General features: G+C 43.9%; 1 long non-coding RNA gene and 1 pseudogene across 1 annotated transcript; both read left to right on the top strand.

Moving 5' to 3' along the window:
* Positions 1 to 6,823: 6,823 nt before the first annotated feature.
* Positions 6,824 to 21,276, top strand: LOC106590583 (uncharacterized). Its single transcript, XR_014383098.1, has 3 exons — positions 6,824 to 8,591; positions 20,108 to 20,223; positions 20,505 to 21,276. It is a non-coding gene; the product is annotated as an uncharacterized LOC106590583 (long non-coding RNA).
* On the top strand, positions 8,604 to 20,099 carry LOC145850400 (uncharacterized; annotated as a pseudogene).
* Positions 21,277 to 24,782: the final 3,506 nt, after the last annotated feature.

Below are 24,782 nucleotides of genomic sequence, written 5' to 3'. Positions count from 1 at the left end.
ATATCTTTGTTTAATTAATAAACCGCTGTGTTCGCGCTAATAGAGACGATTCTGGCTCAGTGTTGGCATCCATTTCAGTCGCCTGCTAGCACACACACACACACACACACACACACACACACACACACACACACACACACACACACACACACACACACACACACACACACACACACACACACACACACACACACAGGAGGAGGGATGGGAGGGTGATGCTGTTGTTGCTCTGCTGCAGTGGGGGGTGTTGTTGTTGCTCTGCTGCAGTGGGGGGTGATGTTGTTGTTCTGCTGCAGTGGGGGGTGATGTTGTTGCTCTGCTGCAGTGGGGGGTGATGTTGTTCTGCTGCAGTGGGGGGTGATGTTGTTGCTCTGCTGCAGTGGGGGGTGATGTTGTTGCTCTGCTGCAGTGGGGGGTGATGTTGTTGCTCTGCTGCAGTGGGGGGTGATGTTGTTGTTCTGCTGCAGTGGGGGGTGATGTTGTTGCTCTGCTGCAGTGGGGGGTGATGTTGTTGCTCTGCTGCAGTGGGGGGTGTTGTTGTTGTTCTGCTGCAGTGGGGGGTGATGTTGTTGCTCTGCTACAGTGGGGGGTGATGTTGTTCTGCTGCAGTGGGGGGTGATGTTGTTGTTCTGCTGCAGTGGGGGGTGATGTTGTTGCTCTGCTGCAGTGGGGGGTGATGTTGTTGCTCTGCTGCAGTGGGGGGTGTTGTTGTTGTTCTGCTGCAGTGGGGGGTGATGTTGTTGCTCTGCTGCAGTGGGGGGTGTTGTTGTTGTTCTGCTGCAGTGGGGGGTGATGTTGTTGCCCTGCTGCAGTGGGGGGTGATGTTGTTGCTCTGCTGCAGTGGGGGGTGATGTTGTTGCTCTGCTGCAGTGGGGGGTGATGTGGTTGTTCTGCTGCAGTGGGGGGTGATGTTGTTGCTCTGCTGCAGTGGGGGGTGATGTTGTTGCTCTGCTGCAGTGGGGGGGTGATGTTGTTGCTCTGCTGCAGTGGGGGGTGATGTTGTTGCTCTGCTGCAGTGGGGGGTGATGTTGTTGCTCTGCTGCAGTGGGGGGGTGATGTTGTTGCTCTGCTGCAGTGGGGGGTGATGTTGTTGCTCTGCTGCAGTGGGGGGTGATGTTGTTGCTCTGCTGCAGTGGGGGGTGATGTTGTTGCTCTGCTGCAGTGGGGGGTGATGTTGTTCTGCTGCAGTGGGGGGTGATGTTGTTGCTCTGCTGCAGTGGGGGGTGATGTTGTTGCTCTGCTGCAGTGGGGGGTGATGTTGTTTCTCTGCTGCAGTGGGGGGTGATGTTGTTGCTCTGCTGCAGTGGGGGGTGATGTTGTTGCTCTGCTGCAGTGGGGGGTGATGTTGTTGCTCTGCTGCAGTGGGGGGTGATGTTGTTGTTCTGCTGCAGTGGGGGGTGATGTTGTTGCTCTGCTGCAGTGGGGGGTGATGTTGTTGTTCTGCTGCAGTGGGGGGGTGATGTTGTTGCTCTGCTGCAGTGGGGGGTGATGTTGTTGCTCTGCTGCAGTGGGGGGTGATGTTGTTGCTCTGCTGCAGTGGGGGGTGATGTTGTTGCTCTGCTGCAGTGGGGGGTGATGTTGTTGTTCTGCTGCAATGGGGGGTGATGTTGTTGTGTGTGGCTCAGAGAGCTACAGCTGCTGATGGATATACAACTCACATCACTTGTTCCTCAAGAAGACATCCAAATGTTATATTGATTGTTAGATTGTGTGGTCTTTCTGAGACTGAATGAATGGTGAAGGTGTGAGAGAGACACAAAGAGAGAGCCTGGCTGCAGCTGATACAGGCTTTCTGTCAATATGAAACGGGGCAAGTGTGTGTGTGTGTGTGTGTGTGTGTGTGTGTGTACATTTACTTTAAGACCCCCCTATCTGCTTAAGTGTGTGTGTTTGAGTGTTGAATATAGATGGGAGGGAATGTCTCTTTTTGTAATCTTTCTCTGTCATTGTTAGAGGGACGCACGTGTTGCTGGAGAAAGGATGTATTTGTGTGTGTGTGTGTACGCCTAAGGAAGGCAGGAGGATTTGGTGCAGTGTGAATCCCCTTTGTAATGGTGCAGAAAAAATCTCTCTCTCCCCCGCTTTCTCCCCTCCCCCATCTTTCTTTTTCTCCCCTCCATCTCTAGCCCCATCTTCTTCTCCCCCTCTCTCGCTCCCTGCAGAGTGTAGTTTATGTAAAAGCATTAGGTAATACCAGATCAAAGCTTCTCATGATGAAAGAGAGAGGGGTCTGTGTGTGTACATGTGTGTACTTGTTTGTGTGCATTTGTGGTGGGTTATAGACACTGTTGCTGATCTCATCTCCTTTTAGTTTTCTGGGCAACCTGGACTTTGACCCCACACACATTTAGCGTGGGTTTATATTTGACAAAAAAGACTGGGTGGAATTATTTACAATTTTGTACAGATGAAAACAAAAACGACAGACTGAGAAGAGAAATGAGAGACTAAGAGAATGAAAAAGAGAACTAAAGACTGAGGGGTAGGGAGGAGAAGAATGAGGGGTAGGGAGGAGAAGAATGAGGGGTAGGGAGGAGAAGAATGTGTGTAAGTGTAAGTGTCTGTGTGTGCGTGTGCACGTGTGTGTGTGTGAGAATCTGCATAATGTAGAAGAATTATACCTGCATGACTATTCAGGTCAGACTGTACTGATGATGATGATGATATACTTAACCAATAAGGCATGAGGAGGTGTGGTATATGGCCAATATACCACGGCTAAGGGCTGTTCTTACGCACGACGCAACGCGGAGTGCCTGGATACAGCCCTTAGCCGTGGTACATTGGCCATCAGGGTTGGGGAGTAATGGATTACAAAAAAACTAACTGTAATCTGTTACGTTACCAGCAAAAATATTGTAATCAGATTACAGATACTTTTTAGAAACTAGATGATTACTTCGAGGATTACTTTTAAATTCAGAAAGGATGTTTGCGAAATAAAATCTTTGACACTGTTTTCTCAATGACATTCAAAAAAGGCACAAATGTTAATTTGTTCAATGTGAGCGAGTCTGACCATAAATCAGAGACCACTATGATGACACACCAATGTGTTTGATTGATTGCAGGGAAAGAGCAGGAATAGGCTTTTATAGGCTACAGTCCAAGATATGTCTTCCAATGTTATGACTGCTGTCGGCATCCAAAGATTATCCAACTCGAATAAACCCTTGGAGGTAAGGATGACAGCAGTGGTGTAGTCTACAGCGATACGGATATCACTTATTGATATCTACATAGCGCATTGAGGTGAATCACACTGCTGCTCTATCATTTAGCTATTTGTGCCTTACGGATTGTTGTGGATGGCTGTTAACAAATCTAAATGTGTATTTAAACCCAATAATGGTTGAATTCAAGAAGTTTAAACTACCTATCAATCATTGTTTTTGAAACCAGTGGACAGACAGTGAAAAATGCTGATAAATTATTCATGCTGATAAAAACATTAAATCCATAGGCCTAATGGACACTTGTTCAAACTCACTGTCACCGAATATGTCGTACTCTTCGGCGAATATGTCGTATGTGAGAGAGAAGGACCAAGGCGCAGCGGGATTGTGGATGCTCATGTTTTAATTCAAAAAAGGAGTAAAGCATCCACTGGAAAAACAATGCACACGACAGGCCCAGTCTTACAGGCATACAAAAACGCAGTGCAAGAACAATTCCCCACAACCCCAAAGACAAACACACACACCTATATAGGACTTCCAATCAAAGGCAACTATACACACCTGCCTTCAATTGGAAGTCCCAATCACCAACACAACATTCAACAAACACAAACCACCTGCCACATCCTGACCAAGACTAAGCAATACGCCCTCTGCTGGTCAGGACGTGACACTCACACACTTTTCATAGCCTTAAAGGGGCAATATGTAGTTGCTACATCCAGATTGTGGTCACTTAGAAATGTCCTTGTTTTTGAAAGAAAAGCTACTTTTTTTGTCCATTAAAATAACATCAAATTGATCAGAAATACAGTGTAGACATTGTTAATGTTGTAAATGACTATTGTAGCTGGAAACGGCAGATTTTTAATGGAATATCTACATAGGCGTACAGAGGCCCATTATCAGCAACCATCACTCCTGTGTTTGAATGGCACATTGTGTTAGCTAATCCAAGTTTATCATTTTAAAAGGCTAATTGATCATTAGAAAACCCTTTTGCAATTATGTTAGCACAGCTGAAAACTGTTGTTCTGATTAAAGAAGCAATAAAACTGGCCTTCTTTAGACTAGTAGAGTATCTGGTTGCTGATAAATGGGCCTCTGTACGCCTATGTAGATATTCCATTAAAAATCTGCCGTTTCCAGCTACAATAGTCATTTACAACATTAACAATGTCTACACTGTATTTCTGATCAATTTGATGTTATTTTAATGGACAAAAAAAAGTAGCTTTTCTTTCAAAAACAAGGACATTTCTAAGTGACCCCAAACTTTTGAACGGTAGTGTGTATATATATCTCCATTGATTATTGAAGAATATAATTTAGAAATGCTTAATGAGCCTAGTTCAACTGTCACACTCCATGAGAACCCATATATATATACACACGCTTGTTTTTCTCCAATGTTTGTAAACATTGTAAATGTAAAACTAACACTGTAACTCAAATCATATTGTATTTGTCACATGTGCCGAATACAACAGGTGTAGACCTCACAGTGAAATGCTTACTTACAAGCCCCTAACCAACAATGTAGTTACATTTAAACATTTTTTATCAAATAAATATACCAAAAAAAAAGCCTCAAAATGGTTAAAACAATAAGAGTGGTTACATTTCTCCAGGTCCATCGCTCAGCTTTTTACCAAAACAGAGGCGGGGCGACCGTTGTTATTGTTTCATCTGTGGATTTTCCCTTTAAACAACTTCATATTATCAAGATATCGAAGTGTCACCAACAAAAAGGTAAACAATAGGCCTATAGCAAATGCAGCATATGACATTCATTTATCACATGTAAATAGCTATTTTTCAGTAGTGCTCAAAGCATGTCATTCCATGAGCGCAGCATTTATTTTTCAACTGGAGTCAATGAGCCCAATCAGTCCTCCATGACAACAAAATCTTAAACAACAAAGTAGGCTGGATAATAAGTCCTTCGTTTTGGGGTTATGCTCAGGTAAAACAATTTGACTAATCTATACTTCCATATTTCCAAGTCCTATTCTTGAAGATCAAGGGGTATAACATTTATTGGAATGACTGGAATTCTGATAGACTTTGGTTTTTAATGTAAAGATATAATTTTATCATATTATTATATGTAGTAGAAAGCGATGGGGTTAGAAGAGGCCTACATAACCAACCCATAACGTAAAATGTAACATCCATATATGGCCAGCTATGTAAACTTTAACATTGATTTATCCTGCAATAGATGTTGTTCAATTTGTAACATACATTTTTCTCTTCTTCTAATGCCGCTTAAGGACGAAAGTAATCTAAAAGTAACGGATTGTAATCAGATTACGTTACTGAGTTGGATAATCCAGAAGTTACGTTACTGATTACAATTTTGGACAGGTAACTAGTAACTAACGGATTACATTTAGAAAGTAACCTACCCAAGCCTGTTGGTCATATACCACATACCCCCCAGGTGCCTTTGCTGCTGTTATAAAATGGTTACCAATGTAATTAAAGCAGTAAAAATACATGTTTTGTCATACCCATCATACTTTCAGCCAATCAGCATTCAGGGCTTGAACCACCCAGTTTATAGTAGATAATATTCTCTTTTGGATAAAACCACCAGGTAACAATGATAGCAGTTCTCTCCTCCTGTCATCTTTTCCTCCATCATTACATCGCCAGGGGTAACTAGCCTTGCTTCTATAAAACCTCACCACTGATTTTCCCCTGAGTGTGTGTGTGTGTGTGTATTCGACAATGTGGATGCGTACATGTGTGTCCATGCATGCATTCCCGTTTGTGTGTGTGTGTGTGTGTTTGTGTGTGCTTGAGGCCCATTCAAAAAAGATGCACCCCACATTTCGCAGGGTAGCCTCACCACAGATGTTTCCTTGGCAACCCCACTAGGTCATCCAATGAGAAGAGGGGGCTGGGCAAGGAGGGAGAGGGTGGGGGAGGAGGGAGGCAGGAGGGGGTGCTGACACAGAGAATCTGAGAGACCTGATTGGAGTTGGACTGGTGCAGTGAAACACACACACACACGCAAACACACATACACACACACCTTCAAAGCATGCAAATTTCAACTTTCAGAGCTGTTTTGTAGTAATGTGGTGCCTGCCTGTATTTCCTTAAACATTTATTTAACAATACATGCCATTGAAAAATATGAATATTTCATGACATCATTTTTGTCAGTAGGTACCCAACAGAAGGTGATGTGTTAGACACAGTCACTCATATAGATATAGAGGTATATAGAGCCTGTCTGCATTCCTGATTTCTGGAACTCTTAGCTTACCTGTGTAATATTGACATAAGCTCAGAACCACTTGTTTTTTCCAGCATGGTCCTGTATAATCAGTTGTTGTGCTGATCAATGGACAGTTCATTACCTCTGTCAAATGAATATGTAGCTTAAAGTTATCTTTGTACTTGTATTTATTTGGGGACACAACAATAATACACATTTACAATAGGCCTATATCTAAAAAGACATACAGCCAAATGATATATAAACTGAGTATACTGCACATTAAGAATGCTCTTTCCATGACACAGTAAACTGACCAGGTGGAAGCTGTGATCCCTTATTAATGTCAGCTGTTAAATCCAATTCAATCAGTGTAGATGAAGGGGAGGAGACAGGTTAAAGAAGGATTTTTATGCCTTGAGACATGGATATGTGCCATTCAGAGAGAGAATGGGAAAGACAAAAGATTATATGTATTTTCTTTATTTAACTGAGCAAGTCAGTTAAGAACAAATTCTTATTTTCTATGACGGCCTAGGAACAGTGGGTTAACTGCCTTGTTCAGGCGTAGAACAACAGATTTTTACCTTGTCAGCTCGGGAATTCGATCTTGCAACCTTTCGGTTACAAGTCCAACACTCTAACCACTAGGCTACCTGCCACCCCATATGCTTTTGAACAGGGTATGGTAGTAGGTGCCAAGCGCACCGGTTTGTGTCAAGAACTTTAACGCTGCTGGGTTTTTCACTCTCAACAGTTTCCTGTGTGTATCAAGAATTGTCCACCACCCAAGGGACATCCAGCCAACTTGACACAACTGTGGGAAGCATTAGAGTCAACATGGGCCATGCCCCAGCAAATTGAAGCTGCTCTGAGGGCAAACCAGGGGTGCAACTCAATATTAGGAAGGTGTTCCTAATGTTTGGTTTACTCAGTGTAAATCTGAAAACAGATGGGAGTATTGATAGATCTGGAACAGACTATACAGTACATACTGTACGTGCTGCTGATAGTGTGCGATTTACTGTGTGCATATTAATAAGCCTACGTCATTTGTCAGATGCACGTGGGCCAGCTTGAAAAATGTCTTAGCTTCTCAAATGACTTAAAGCAGCGCCTGAAAATGAGAAACTTTTACAACCTGTGCAATTTATCTTGCGCATTTGTACCGTAGGGATGGCGTGCTTCTGACGGATGAGGGCAAAGACCTCTTCCTTGAGAGTTTGAGCGTGTATGTGTGCGTGCCGATGTGTGTCGGGAAAGGTAAGGGGTGTCAAAAACTGTACAAGGAAATAGAATGGTCAAAATATCCCTTCCGGTTCGCGAATCCAGGACCACTCTATGGAAATGGACAGTCTGGTGATGACGTTTGTTCCAAAATGTTTTTATTCATTCACTCAGTGCTGATTGAACGATTATTTATCCTGCTTGGTTAAAAAATAGTGTAAAACAGTTGATGTGTTGAAAACTGTTACATTTTATCACATAGCTAACCAAGTTAGCATGGCATTTTCTTTTGACTGCGTACAGATCGCGCAAGCAAGCAATGATGATTATTATTGTAATGACCTAACTAGATCATAAAGGAACAGCTGTCCAGACAGAGGATGGAGTTAACGAATGGACGGTTTATTAACCAACTTTACACAGGCTACTGATTGGCCGTAGCCCACGCCAAATAAATGAAGGACACCCTATAAAACAACCGTGACCTTCTCTTGTGAAGCCCAGACGTAAGAGAGAGAACAAAGGTTAAACATGGTCTTAACTTCCAACGCTCCATCCCCCTGCCCAACCCCCCTCCACGCCACTCCGCCAACCACCAGGATGCCCGGCATCAGAACAATCCAGGCATTCCCGTGATTGGCAGATAGCAGGTTGATTGGCATGTTGGACCCCGCGAACACTGGGTACTGGTAAATACAACACAACCAACGAATAGCTTAACACATAACACACAGCTGTTTGTGCAGGTCGCTACATTGTTATTTTAGCTTTACTTTGCTTTGTGTGCAAACTGCACCCATGCTACTTTTAACTTGTGGATAGCGACTTCAGTTTTTCGGTAACACATTGAAAAGTAACTTGACACTGTTGATCAGTCAGCACAAGTTTGGATTAAAATGACAAGAAGAAAATTGCATTGACATAAGAGGGAGCGTACTGAGTTAATGCATAAGGTAAGGGATAGAATTTGCTCGGGATCTTCATGCACACACTAGAACAATTACGTAACCTTGGTACAACCCTTCAGACAGTAGTAATTTAATAGATTTCTGTACAAAATAATCATTTTTTTGGTACAGTTTCAGCTGATATAAAACTGTAATGTACCCTGTGTGTCTGGGGAGTAGACTCGGAGGCAGTCTAAATACAGGACAAGATCGCCCTCTAGTCGTTCTAAAATGATACTGCTGGTTCTGAGCACATGAATGACAAAATCAATGGCTGTATATGAATGGAAAACACCATCGGTCACATGACCACACATATTAGTGTGGTTATTACCTGTAGTTGGGTTGCAGGCCTGTTGGTGATAACTTTACTGTAGGTCAGTATGGTGTCAGTATTGAAGGGTCCTACAATTCCATCTGTCAACCCAGCAGAAAATGCCACTGTTGTAACGAAATCCCACAAGGAGGGTCACGCACCCTTCAGGTTAAGATTTACAGATTTGTTATTGATAGCGCCTCCCTCAAGCTATGAAGGATGAAGGAGCAGATGTTCCCTCTGCACGCATCAATGGGACGAGGGTGGGGGACTTTCTTGGGCCAAGAAATATGAGCAATGGACATTAGACCGGTGGAAATTTGTCCTTTTGTCTGATGAGTCCAAATGTGAGATTTTTGGTTCCAACCGCTGTGTCTTTGTGAGACGCAGAGTAGGTGAATGGATGATTGATCTCCGCTTGTGTGGTTCCCACCGTGAAGCATGGAGGAGATGTGATGGTGTGGGGGTGCTTTGCTGGTGACACTGTCTCTGATTTATTACAGAATTCAAAGGCACACCTAACCAGCATGGCTACCACAGCATTCTGCACAAATACGCCATCCCCTCTGGTTTTCACTTAGTGGGACTATCATTTGTTTTTCAACAGGACAATGACCCAACACACCTCCAGACTGTGTAAGGGCTATTTGACCAAGAAGGAGAGTGATGGAGTGCTGCATCAGATGACCTGGCCTCCACAATCACCCGACCTCAACCCAATTGAGATGGTTTGGGATGAGTTGAACCGCAGAGTGAAGGAAAAGCAGCCAACAAGTGCCCAGCATATGTGGGAACTCCTTCAAGACTGTTGGAAAAGCATTCCAGGTGAAGCTGGTTGAGAGAATGCCAAGCGTGTGCAAAGCTGTCATCAAGACAAAGGTTGACTACTTTGAAGAATCTAAAATCTAAAACATATTTTGATTTGTTTAACACCTTTTTAGTTACTACATGATTCCATATGTGTTATTTATAGTTTTGAATGAGTAGGTATGTCCAAACTTTTCACTGGTACTGTAAGTATTCAGACCCTTTGGTATGAGACTCGAAATATAACTCAGGTGCATCCTGTTTCCATTGATCATCGTTGAGATGTTTCTACAACTTGATTGGAGTCCACCTGTGGTAAATTCAATTGATTGGACATGATTTGGAAAGCCACAAACCTGTCTATTTAAGCTCCCACGGTTGACAGTGCATTTCAGAGCAAAAACCAAGCCATGAGGTCGAATAAATTGTCCGTAGAGCTCCGAGACAGGATTGTGTCGAGGCACAGATCTGGGGAAGGGTACCAAAACATTTCTGCGGCATTTAAGGTCCCCAAGAACACAGTGGCCTCCATAATTCTTAAATGGAAGAAGTTTGGAACCACCAAGACACTTCCTTAAGCTGACCGTCCGGCCAAACTGAGCAATCGGGGGTGAAGGGCCTTGGTCAGGGAGGTGACCAAGAACCTGATGGTCACTCTGACAGAGCTTCAGATTTCCTTTGTGGAGATGGGAGAACCTTCCAGAAGGACAACCATCTCTGCAGCACTCTACCAATCAGGCATATATGGTAGAGTGGCCAGACGGAAACCAATCCTCAGCAAAAGGCACATGACAGCCCGCTTGGAGTTTTGCCAAAAGGCACCTAAAGGACTCTCAGACAATGTGAAACAAGATTCTCTGGTCTGATGAAACCAAGATTGAAATCGTTGGCCTGACTTCCAAGCATCACATCTGGAGGAAACCTGGCTCCATCCTTACGGTGAAACATGGTGGTGATAGCATCATGCTGTGGGGATGTTTTTCAACAGCAGGGACTGGGAGACTAGTTAGGATCGAGGCAAAGATGAACGGAGCAAAGTACAGAGAGATCCTTGATTAAAACTTGCTCCAGAGCGCTCAGGACCTCAGACTGGGACGAAGGTTCACCTTCCAACAGGACAATAACCCGAAGCACACAGCCAAGACAATGCAGGAGATGGCAAGTTCTTGAACACTTGTATTTCCTGAACGTTTGGTAAACGTAACAGACATTCCATCCGGTAGGATGAATCCTTCATTCCGAGAAAATAAAACATTTCTTTTAAATACAGCCAAGGGTGTTCGTCCTAATCAGGAGGTGGTGGTAGCGTGATGTCGGACATGATTGAGGGGATGACTGTTTTGCAAGTGAAAGGCTCCCTGGTGGGTGGGGTTTACACTTTAGGGCCCTTGGATTTTCCCAAACATATGAGGTTTGTCTCAACTCTGCTCGTATGTCGTCGCCTGCTGCCTAGCAAAACAAGTTCACCCATCAGTGACTCGCCGACGTTGCATCTTTTTTTCCAACATTATTAGTTTTTTTTCTTCCAGCTTCAGATTGATTTGATTTTGTAGCGAGTAACGAAGGTGTCAGGGGAAATGTGTCACAGTAAAAGTATACATTTTCTTTTGAAAATGTAGTGAAGTACAAGTAAAAATGGACAGAAATATAAATAGTAAAGTACCGATACCCTAACAAACTACTTAAGTACAGTAACAAAGTATTTCTACTTTGTTACTTTAGACAACTGGAAATGGCTCAATTTGAGATGATGTAAAAGCAACAGGGTTCTTCTGATAGCAGAAGTGAGTTAAGCTGCCAAGGGCCATGATTAGGCTGCGTATTTGGTATAAGTAGTTTCATAGTAAGGGGAGAATGAATGACCATAGCAGCTGTTGTTCAGTTTGACTATTTTATTGAATACTTCAGTATCGTGTTATTTAGCCTAATAAAGTTATCAGTTTAGGAACCAAGTTGGTTAGTTGGATTACCCATAAATAGGGGAAAGGGGGATACCTAGTCAGTTGTCCAACTGAATGTATTCAACTGTAAAGCCGTCAAATGAGTGATAAAAACATTATGTTTGTAATTGCATGATTAACTATGACTATAGGGTAGTTCCATATAATTTCAATCACTTTCTGACAGCACCCCTTATGATTTGATTGAAACCTTCCATAGCCTACATGTTTGCTGATGATAGAAGTGGTCATAAAGGGATTTTCTGGTACCTGAATGTCAAAACATTTAGGAGATAGAGGTGCTCAAAGTCAAAACATTTAGCATACCCCACCCTACCATGAGACATCCATGTCTTCATCACTGAAAATGTATTGAAAAAGAAAAGTTTTGGAATAAAAAAATATGTAATTTCTTAACCTTTAATGTAAATGATCTGAAACGCATTAACTCAGATTATTTCTGTATGTTTTAGCTTAAACCCTATTTTACATAATCAGAGGTGTTTGTGTTGTGCCCACCATCGATTGAGTCACAGCATTCTCTTGAATACAGGGTGGGTGTCATGTTTTGGCTGATAAATGTACTAAAATGTGAATAAAATGTAAAATAAAACTTTCAAATGGTACCACAACATTGGCTGGAGGTCCACACATCAGAGAATGTTGAGTTGAGTGTAAATATCCCTTGTTACAAATTAAACTGTCGATCTTCCATAGGAAACCTATTGAAATGATCATAGATAAACAGAGTAAACATTCTCATTCAAGTTGACAATCAATGGTGGGTGGACCGGCGGCCATCTTTCTGGTATTAATTAGAAGTTAACATTTCTATTATATTTAAATTTCAATGATGTACCAACTAAATTGCAGTGGTCTAATAGGATAGGTCTATTCTACAAATTCTATTTCTATGAATGAAATGACACCCACCCTGCATGTTGTGTCTCAACCGATGACAGGAGCAATACAAAAACCTCAGATAATGCAAATTAAGGACTAGGCTACAACATACAGTGTGTGAAAATGAGAAAAATTACGTGTTTTTACATCATTAACGTTAACAGTAAAAAACAAATTATATTTGATTAAGAATACTTTTTTTAAGACATTAGAAAAAGGTTTGACACCACTGTTTGTAAACCTTAAAATAATGTCAAACTCAACCATTTATCTTATTCGGTGATGAAGACATGGATGTCTCATGGCAGGGTGGGGTATGCAAAATGGGCAAACTTGAGCACCTCTGTCTCCTGAGTGTTTTGGCATTCAGGTCCAAAAAGTCACTTAATGAGCACTTCTAACATGGGCAAACATCTATGGAAGGTTTTGTTCAAGGCAAAAGAACTAGAGTTTTTCCTGATCATGTGACATGACCAGGAACACTTATTTTAGGTTTGTATTTTAGATTCGGTGAATACAGTATTGATTTAAGGCCCAGTGCAGTCAAAAGTCCTGTGTTTTATATCATACTGTACAACAGCTGATGAAACTGACACTGTAAAAGTGTGAACAAAATTGATCAGTGTTACTTCCTGATAGTTGCTGGTTGAAAATACAATATGCACAGGACATTCTAATTACAAGCTTTGCATGGGCGGGAGTTTCGTCTTTCCATAGTGACATCCTCATGTGGTGAATTGGCTAATAGACCAATAAGAAAGAGTTCCAAACCTCTCTCCCAATAACAGCTAGTTTTCAGTTGTCCCCTCCCCACTCAGACCACACCCAGACAGTCCTAGCTAAATTCATGCTTGAGAAATTGTTTTTCTGTTGTTACTAAAAAGCTATTTTATCTATTACAGACAGGTATTTAATTGTGACCCCATTGTAACGGGTCCCTGAAAATTGTGCAGAATTGTGTACCACGTCATCCATTTTGTATGATATGTTACATCCTGCAATTGTTTTTCAAATATATTTGTATTACTTTTGAAATTCGTGTAATATGTTACGAATTCCAATTTGTACAATGTGTTATGAATTTGTAAGCACTTAACAACAACGAACTGCATCTTTAATACTCCCACAATCTAGGTACTGTAGTATACTGTATAATTCAATATGAATCAAGCACAATCTAGGTACTGTAGTATACTGTATAATTCAATATGAATCAAGCACAATCTAGGTACTGTAGTTACTGTATAATTCAATATGAATCAAGCACAATCTAGGTACTGTAGTATACTGTATAATTCAATATGAATCAGGCACAATCTTAACTGGGAACATCTACTTGTATATTCTGAGTTTAGAACTAAAACAACTGATGATTTTATATGTTAGCAATATGTTTTCATTATTTAATGACTCTATTTCATATGTCCTGTATGTTTGATGAAACAGTTGTTACACATTCTCTTTTATTTTGTATCTATTGTTTCCATTAGATCTGAAGTATAAGTTGAAGACGTCAGCAGGAATTTTGAGGGGACTGTCATTGGGATTGTGTGTGTTGGTCACCAGCCAAGCTCCGTGATATGGTTCTGAAAATAACCATGTCAGGAGAAGGAAGTGGATTTATGTATTGTCAGCTGAGAGTTGTTTTTATGCGTTCTGCTGTATTGTTGATCCAGTAAATGGATACTCAATGACAATGACTCTCAAAATCTTTATGTAGTAGACTGTGAAAACAAGCATCTCAAAGCCGTACCACCAGACACTCCACAATTAGTAAGATCTTTAAATTCTGCAAATAATAACATTACAAAGATAAAAAGTGAGGACTTACACATTCTGAAAATATTAACACTGAACAGCAACAGGATATCTTATGTGAACAAAGGATATTTTTCAGATCTGGTCTCTCCACAGCTGTAATATCTTTCCTTCAACCAACCCACTTCCATCTCAGACCACAAGTTTAAGGGCCTGGACAACCTCATAGTATTACAACTGGATAACAACCACATCTCAAGTATTGCATCATCATCTTTTCAGTTCCTCTTCAGCTTGAGGAAACTGTACTTAACTAGCAACCAGCTTCATTGTCTTCAGCCCATTTTAGAATGACCACATTTGCAGAAATGGTTCATTGGGAACAATAACTTCACCTCTTTTCTTTCACAGGAAATATCAAATAGGTCTATAGTGCCAACAGTACTGGATATATCCGGTAATCCTCTGGAGATCTGCAGTGTCACGGCAGATGTCCGTTCCCATCTTCATACATTAGATCGTTCCCTCTGTGGCTCTAATGGAATGGGATGAGGCGGAAAGGTATTTTCTGAGGAATGTCTCACATACCTACAGTGAGAACACTGATTGTAATGTAACAACTTCAGTATTGTCTCTGACGAGCTGCTGCAGTCCTGCACACAGTTGACTGACCTGGACATATCATTTATAATATTATTTACTTGTCCACATCCACTTTTAGAGCAATAAACAACTGGACTATAATGGCTGGACAATAATGGCATCTCTTCTGTGTCGAATGCTATAAGGAATCTCCCCACATTGGAAACATTGGATCTCAGCCACAACATAATCAAAACTCTCGCCAGTCTAAGAAAACTCGTAAGACTAAATCTTAACAACAATTTCATCTCTAACTTTGAAGACTGTGTTAAACAGGATTTGAGGGCCTTAAATGTCCTGAAACTTGGAAACAACAGAATCCTCAACTTGGGTGATGCTTTTACGAAGGGTTTGCAACTTCTAAAGAGCTTGCATTTAGGATTCAATGAACTAATTGACATCAGACAAAAACACTTCAACAACTTACAATCACTTGTGGAGTTGGCTTTAAGTGTTTGACCTTAAACACTTCCTTCAAAACAATGTCATCGATCAAAGCAAAATCAGAGCTGCTGTGTTCAAAGGACTTACAAGCTTAAATGTCTCTATACGGTTTTCAGTTTTATCAAAAATGAAACAGATGAACCAATCCACCCAGCACTCTTAACATACTTGTGATCTCTGAAGATCATTTATATCTATAGTCAGCATCAAAGTAGGTAGAAGATTCAAACTTATCTGCCGTCCAACTTTCTTGAGGGGCTGAAAAAGTTATCAGAGTTCTATGCAGGTAATCTTTATCTTGTGTCCCTTTACCCAGACACTTTCATTCACACACCCCGGCTGTTGTCCCTTTACCCAGACACTTTCATTCACACACCCCAGCTGTTGTCCCTTTACCCAGACACTTTCATTCACACACCCCGGCTGTTGTCCCTTTACCCAGACACTTTCATTCACACACCCCAGCTGTTGTCCCTTTACCCAGACACTTTCATTCACACACCCCAGCTGTTGTCACTTGATTTTAGCAAGAATTGGTTCATAGACCTCTCCCCAGAGCTGTTTCACCTAATCCCAAAGCTCCAAAGTTTCTCTATAGCCAAAGCTGGACTTAAGTCCTTTGATTTCCTAAAAAGAGCCAACCTCACTCAAGTCAGTTCCTTACATGTGACGCAGAATCAATTTACAGTACATACATCAATGAGACGCAGGTGCCATCTCTCCTGGCCTTAACTATCCTTGATACACGCAGAATCCTTTCCTCTGTGACTGCAGAAATGCTTTGGCTGAGAGCAATAACCAAACAACCAAATACAAGTTGTTTATGCCCATGACTATCCCTGCAGCTATCCATACAATCTAAAGGACACTAAATTGTTTGACCTGGACACCCACTCCTGTTTAGAAGACACAGGCTTCTTCTACTTCCTCTCCACCACTTGTCTGGTCCTCCTCACCCTGCTGGAGTCCTTCATCATCTATCTCCTGAGGTGGCAGGTGGTCTACGCCTACTTTCCCTTCCTGGCTTATCTCCATGATGCCAAGTGGAGGAAGAGCCAAAGTGGAGGAAGAGCCAAAGTGGAGGAAGAGCCAAAGCATAGGAAGAGCCAAAGCGGAGGAAGAGCCAAAGCGGAGGAAGAGCCAAAGCGGAGGAAGAGCCAAAGCGGAGGAAGAGCCAAAGGCGTCAGTATGACGTCTCCTACAACACCCACTATGAGCCCTGTGTCCTGAGGGAGCTGCTGCCAGAGCTGGAGGGAGAGCAGGGCTGGAAGCTGTGTCTACACCACCGGGACTTCCAGCCAGATACCACATACTGTATGCAACACATCAATTAGTCATTGTATTGAAATGCATTGTTACCTCAGACATTTAATATGACAGTGTACACTTTTAAATTGATATTCTGGACATAGCACAGGCTTGTGTGAGTGACCTGACTCCAGTATATCATTAAATATCATGTCTGAAATGAGAACTGGGTCGCCAGCTGATGTCTCCCTGTAACTACAGTGCCTTCGGAAAATATTCAGACCCCTTGACTTTTTCCACATTTTGTTACGTTACAGCCTTATTCTACAATTGATTAAATAAAAAAAATCCTTAATGACGAGTTTGGAGGGTACTATGGTGTTAAATGCTGAGCTGTAGTTGATGAACAGCATTCTTACGTAGGCATTCCTCTTGTCCAGATGGGTTAGGGCAGTGTGCAGTGTGATTGCGTCGTCTGTGGACCTATTGGGGCGGTAAGCTAATTGGAATGGGTCTAGGGTGTCAGGTAGGGTGGAGGTGATATGGTCCTTGACTAGTCTCTCAAAGCACTTCATGATGACGGAAGTGAGTGCTATGGGGCGATAGTCATTTAGCTCAGTTACCTTAGCTTTCTTGGGAACAGGAACAATGGTGGCCCTCTTGAAGCATGTGGGAACAGCAGACTGGGATAAGGATTGATTGAATATGTCCGTAAACACACCAGCCAGCTGGTCTGCGCATGCTCTGAGGACGTGGCTGGGATGCCGTCTGGGCCTGCAGCCTTGCGAGGGTTAACACGTTTAAATGTTTTACTCACATTAGCTGCAGTGAAGGAGAACCCGCAGGTTTTGGTAGCGGGCCGTGTCAGTGGCACTATATTGTCCTCAAAGCGAGCAAAGAAGTTGTTTAGTTTGTCTGGGAGCAAGACATCGTGGTCCGCGATGGGGCTGGTTTTTCTTTTGTAGTCCGTGATTGACTGTAGACCCTGCCACATACCTCTCGTGTCTGAGCTGTTGAATTGCGACTTTACTTTGTCTCTATAGTGACGCTTAGCTTGTTTGATTGCCTTGCAGAGGGAATAGCTACACTATTTGTATTCGGTCATGTTTCCTGTCACCTTGTACTGATTAAAAGCAGTGGTTCGCGCTTTCAGTTTTGCGCGAATGCTGCCATCAATCCACGTTTTCTGGTTGGGGAATGTTTTAATAGATGCTGTGGGTACAACATCACCGATGCACTTGCTAATAAACTCGCTCACCGAATCAGCGTATTCATCAATGTTGTTGTTGGACACTATGCGGAACATATCCCAGTCCACGTGATCGAAGCAATCTTGAAGCATGGAATCCGATTGGTCGGACCAGCATTGAACAGACCTGAGCATGGATGTTTCATGTTTTAGTTTTTGTCTATAGGCTGGGAGTAACAAAATGGAGTCGTGGTCAGCTTTTTCGAAAAGAGGGCGGGGGAGGGCCTTATATGCGTCGCGGAAGTTAGAATAACAATGATCCAGGGTTTTGCCAGCCCGGGTCACGCAATCGATATGCTGATAAAATTTAGGGAGCCTTGTTTTCAGATTAGCCTTGTTAAAATCCCCAGCTACAATAAATGCAGCCTCAGGATATGTGGTTTCCAGTTTACATAGAGTCAAATGAAGTTCTTTGAGGGCCGTCGATGTGTCTGCTTGGGGGTAATATACACGACTGTGATTATGATCGAAGAGAATTCTCATGGTAGATAATGCGGTCGGCATTTGATTGTGAGGAAGTCAGGCGAACAAACGGACTTGAGTAACCTGTATGTTGTTATGATAACACCACGCCTTGTTAATCATAAGGCATAGACCCCCGCCCTTCTTCTTACCAGAGAGATGCTTGTTTCTGTCGGCGCGATGCGTGAAGAAACCAGGTGGATGTACCGACTCTGATAGCATGTCTCGAGTGAGCCATGTTTCCGTGAAACAAAGAACGTTACAGTCTCTGATGTCTCTCTGGAAGGCAACCCTTGCTCGGATTTTGTCTTCCTTGTTGGTTGTCAAGAGACTGGACATTGGCAAGTAGTATGCTCGGGAGTGGTGTGCCCGTCTACGGAGCCTGACCAGAAAACCACTCAGTCTGCCCCTTCTGCGGCGCCGTTGTTTTGGGTCACCGGCTGGGATCCGGTCCATTGTCCTGGGTGGTGGGCCAAACAGAGGATCCGCTTCGGGAAAGTTGTATTCCTGGTCGTAATGTTGGTGAGTTGACGTTGCTCTTAAATCCAATAGGTTTTATTAAATACAGTCGGGAGGAACTAAGATTTCCTGGGGTAACAATGTAAGAAATAACACATAAAAAAACAAAACACTGCATAGTTTCCTAGGAACGCGAAGCGAGGCGGCCATCTCTGTCTGCAGTATATAAGGTCCCACGGTTGACGGTGCATGTCAGAGCAAAAACCAAGCCATGAGGTTGAAGGAATTGTCCGTAGAGCTCCGAGACGGGATTGTGTCGAGAAACAGATCTGGCGAAGGGTACCAAAAAATGTCTGCAGCATTGAAGGTCCCCAAGACCACAGTGGCGTCCATCGTTCTTAAATTGAAGAAGTTTGGAACCACCAAGACTTCCTAGAGCTGCCCACCCGGCCAAACTGAGCATTCGGGGAAAAAGGGCCTTGATCAGGGAGTGGAACAAGAACCCTATGGTCACTCTGACAGAGCAGAGCTCTAGAGTTTCTCTGTGGGGATGGGAGAACCTTCCAGAAGGACAACCATCTCTGCAGCCACTCCTCAGTAAAAGACACTTGACAGCCCGATTGGAGTTTGCTAAAAGGCATTGAATGTCAAGCATCTTGTCTGGAGGAAGCCTGGCACCATCACTACGGTGAAGCATGGTGGTGGCAGCATCATGCTATGGGGATGTTTTTCACCGGGAGGAACTGGGAGACTAGTCAGGATCAACGCAAAGATGAATTGATCAAAGTACAGAGATCCTTATGAAAACCTGCTCCAGAGTGCTCAGGACCTCAGACTGTGGCGAAGGTTCACCTTCCAACAGGACAACGACCCTAAGCACACAGCCAAGACAACGCAGGAGTGGTTTCAGGACAAGTCTCTGAATGTCCTTGAGTGGCCCAGCCCGGACTTGAACCTGATCAAACATCTCTGGAGAGACCTGAAAATAGCTGTGCAGCGACGCTCCCCATCCAACCTGACAAAGCTTGAGACGATCTGCAGAGAGGAATGGGAGAGACTCCCCAAATACAGGTGTGCCAAGCTTATAGCATCATACCCAAAAGACTCCAGGCTGTAATCGCTGCCAAAGGTGCTTCAACAAAGTACTGAGTAAAGAGTCTGAATACTTATGTAAATGTGATATTTCCATTTTCTTTTAATAAATGTTCAAAAATGTCAAACTGTTTTTGCTTTGTCATTATGGTGTATTGTGTGTAGATTGAGGGAAAACATTGTTTCTCACTTTGTTCCACAGATAAACCCACCATAGAAAACATAACAGAAGGCATCTACCGGAGCAGAAAGACCATCTGTAATCAGCAGCTGAAACCTGGAGAGCGAGTGTTGCTCCAGAGAGATCCAGGTGGCCAGGTTGGTTTAATATCTTTCTATTTATTGTTGTATTCTACCCAGGGGTTCATTTCCCTAAAGTGTCGTAGCTAACAGTAGAATAGCAAAATGCTTTATTTGACAAATTAGGTTTTTCACACACCGACAATTGACTGTCACACATCGAGTTGGTCATTTATTTTCTTGTGTGGCTTGGTTGTTGAGGAAAACAATGTTAGATAGAGGTTGTAGTTTTGGGGGGAAACTCACCCTGTATATTGATCGAAGGTCAAGTAAGGAAAAAAAGTATCTTCTCTTTCCAGCTTCTTTCTGTTTGATGAGCAAAAGGATTTGCTGATCCTGGTGTTTTTTGAGGAGATCCCAGACCACCAGCTCTCACCCTACCACCACACGAGGAAGCTGGTGAAGAGACACACCTATATGAGCTGGCCCAGAGCTGGGGAACACACCGGGGTCTTCTGGCAGAAACTCTGGGTTGCTCTGGAGACCAGGGACTGTCCTGCTGTGGAGAACCCCATCCTCACCAGGGTGGAGAGAACGTGACAGACAACGGTCATGCTGTGGAGAACCCCATCCTCACCAGGGTGGAGAGAACGTGACAGACAACGGTCATGCTGTGGAGAACCCCATCCTCACCAGGGTGGAGATAACGTGACAAACAACGGTCCTGCTGTGGAGAACCCCATCCTCACCAGGGTGGAGAGAACGTGACAGACAACGGTCATGCTGTGGAGAACCCCATCCTCACCAGGGTGGAGATAACGTGACAGACAACGGTCCTGCTGTGGAGAACCCCATCCTCACCAGGGTGGAGAGAACGTGACAGACAACGGTCCTGCTGTGGAGAACCCCATCCTCACAAGGGTGGAGAGAACGTGACAGACAACGGTCCTGCTGTGGAGAACCCCATCCTCACCAGGGTGGAGAGAACGTGACAGACAACTGTCATGCTGTGTTTTACATTTACATATTTTATATCACATGCTTTACATTTTAGCTCTTATACATGGCAACTTACATGATTGAATAACATTGAACAATGCTAATATTTAATAAATCTAAGGATCTAATGAGCTTGCTTAGTTACATGCGATAATTTATATTAACCTAGCTTTGTTAACTCTTGGCAGTTGTATTTGGCTTTATGAGAAAAAAACATATTCTCTTTGAAATAAACTGTAATTAACACGAGGGGAGACAGAGAGCTGGTTTCAAGCTCAGGGCGCAGCAGGTGTTTATTACACAGGAGGAGGCAGGTAGCTGGGTCCAGGGACAGGCAGAAGGTCAGACACAGGAGGAGGCAGGTAGCTGGATCAGGGGCAGGCAGAAGGTCAGACACAGGAGGAGGCAGGTAGCTGGATCAGGGGCAGGCAGAAGGTCAGACACAGGAGGAGGCAGGTAGCTGGGTCCAGGGGCAGACAGAAGGTTAGACACAGGAGGAGGCAGGTAGCTGGATCAGGGGCAGGCAGAAGGTCATACACAGGAGGAGGCAGGTAGCTGGATCAGGGGCAGGCAGAAGGTCAGACACAGGAGGAGGCAGGTAGCTGGATCAGGGGCAGGCAGAAGGTCAGACACAGGAGGAGGCAGGTAGCTGGATCAGGGGCAGGCAGAAGGTCAGACACAGGAGGAGGCAGGTAGCTGGATCAGGGGCAGGCAGAAGGTCATACACAGGAGGAGGCAGGTAGCTGGGTCCAGGGGCAGACAGAAGGTCATACACAGGAGGAGGCAGGTAGCTGGATCAGGGGCAGGCAGAAGGTCATACACAGGAGGAGGCAGGTAGCTGGATCAGGGGCAGGCAGAAGGTCATACACAGGAGGAGACAGGTAGCTGGGTCCAGGGGCAGGCAGAAGGTCAGACACAGGAGGAGGCAGGTAGCTGGATCAGGGGCAGGCAGAAGGTCATACACAGGAGGAGGCAGGTAGCTGGATCAGGGGCAGGCAGAAGGTCATACACAGGAGGAGGCAGGTAGCTGGGTCCAGGGGCAGGCAGAAGGTCAGACACAGGAGGAGGCAGGTAGCTGGATCAGGGGCAGGCAGAAGGTCATACACAGGAGGAGGCAGGTAGCTGGATCAGGGGCAGGCAGAAGGTCATACACAGGAGGAGGCAGGTAGCTGAGTCCAGGGGCAGGCAGAAGGTTAGACACAGGAGGAGGCAGGTAGCTGGATCAGGGGCAGGCAGAAGGTCATACACAGGAGGAGGCAGGTAGCTGGATCAGGGGCAGGCAGAAGGTCATACACAGGAGGAGGCAGGTAGCTGGGTCCAGGGGCAGGCAGAAGGTCATACACAGGAGGAGGCAGGTAGCTGGATCAGGGGCAGGCAGAAGGTCATACACAGGAGGAGGCAGGTAGCTGGGTCCAGGGGCAGGCAGAAGGTCATACACAGGAGGAGGCAGGTAGCTGGATCAGGGGCAGGCAGAAGGTCAGACACAGGAGGAAGCAGGTAGCTGGATCAGGGGCAGGCAGAAGGTCATACACAGGAGGTGTAGGGGCAACAGTACAGGCAGGGAAAAGGCTAGTAACGTGGTCCGGGAGATCAGGCAAAAGGTAGATACTGTTTGCCTGCCTCACTATCATACACGGGAGGAGTAAATCCCCGGCAAACCAGAGCTCTGAAAGAAGTGTCACAAAACAAACAATACCTCACAGTGATTGGGGGGGGGAGGGGGGCGGGAGCAAAGAACTGAACTAAATAGTGTGTGATAATGACATACAGGTGTGTGATTAGAATTCAGGTGATTGGGATCTGGAAAGTGAGCTGTGTTCAGTGGATCTATGTGTTTGAGAGTGAGTTGGAAGCAGACGTTACTTAAACAGCTCTTTATCAATATGGCATTAAGTAGACTTTGATCAATGTGTGCCTAGTCTTAATATTAATGAATAAACAGATGAGTTAACTGATAAGTTTCATTGAGGTGAAACACAAGCACAACGCCGCACGTGCGCACTATTGCAGGAAGTAGGACACACTTTACATAGCAGACTATTTTGACTTCGGTGCAAGATGTCATTAGTACTGTACCAATTGGAGGGTTTAAATCACCCTGACGTCATTAGTACTGTACCAATTGGATGGTTTAAATCACGCTGACGTCATGAGTACTGTACCAATTGGAGCTCATGGGCCCCCAGAGCTCATGCCCCCCCACCTTGCGGGGGCTGCTGGGGAGTTCGGTTTGTCAATTAGATGTTTTATTGTTGATCTGAATACAGCTGCATTCTGCTGTTGGACCACCAGGGGGTAGTGTTGTATAACAAGTGAAACAGATGAACAGTGTTACAGTTTTTTCCCCAGTTGTTTACACACTAAAATTGGAACTTGAAACGCAATCACCGAAAACTGAATCTCATGTACTAAATCCCTAAACCAAGTCTGCAAAATTGCAAGCACAATTCCTGCTTTATATTCCGTTTTCAATTCTATATCACACTTTTTGCAAACACTTCACACAGTTTTCTACATTAGGCACAACATTCAAAATCACAATGCCAAGCTCTATACACCAATTGGCAACACCCACTCCTCACAGGTGTAACACTAGCTGCTGAATTGTTCACTTAGAAATCAGAGCTTCAGCACTATAAAAGGCCACAGATGAGCTCCCCTGTTTCGGAGGAAAATGGAAGTCAATGGTGAAGCAAGAGCTAGAGGTGAAGGAGTGAGAGGAAGAGGAGGAGGAAGAAGAGGACGAGGAAGGACAGTTGTCTCAGATGAGATCAGGGCCACGTTGGTTGACCATGTGGTCAACCATGGGTTGAGTATGAGGGAGGCTGGGCAGAGAGTTCAGCCCAACCTGAGCCGCTACACGGTTGCATCTATCATCCGTACATTCAGCAATGACAACCGGTAAGTTACCTACCATCTACACTATGCTCTTTATGTAGGTATACTGTAGTGTACTGCACTCCGACATATCAGTAGGCCTATGTTACTCAGTGATTGTTGGCCAATGTTACAGTAATGTAATTTCATATTGAAAGAAAATGTATTATTTTAGCTTACTGTAACCAATCATATCATATTTGTGGATCTTCTGCAGAACTGAGAGACGGCCAGGCCATAGTGGAAGACCCCGTTCATGCCAGAACAGGAAACCACTATGGTGATCATGGTGGTGGTCAACAATACCATTAGACTACGAGAAATCCAGAACCACATAATTACAGACAACACAATATTCAATAACATTCACCAGGTGGGCTTGTCTAGATTGGACCGTGTATTACAGCGCAACCGAATCCGGATGAAACAGGTCTACAGGGTGACATTTGAGTGAAACTCAGAGGGTTAAAGAACAGCCTTATGAATATGTGCAAGTAAGTACTATACTGTGAATTTACTATTATATCAGCAATGTATAGACACATTACAGTACTGTAATCCAGTGTATTGTGCCTCACCATATTGACTGCTCTAGGTTTACTAGGTCTATGTCACATATTGTCTTGTCTGTTTCAGAGTCTTGGAGCTGGATGCCGCTGCAATTCAGCACGTTTAGATTTACATTGATGAGGCTGACTACAACCTAGCCGAAAGAAGGGGACGGAACATTATTGGCCACCGTGCCATTGTGAATGTCCCTG

Source organism: Salmo salar, chromosome 29 (assembly GCF_965601325.2).
Source record: "Salmo salar chromosome 29, fSalSal1, whole genome shotgun sequence".
NCBI classification, from domain to species: domain Eukaryota; kingdom Metazoa; phylum Chordata; class Actinopteri; order Salmoniformes; family Salmonidae; genus Salmo; species Salmo salar.
This window is presented reverse-complemented; position numbering and strand designations above follow the sequence as displayed.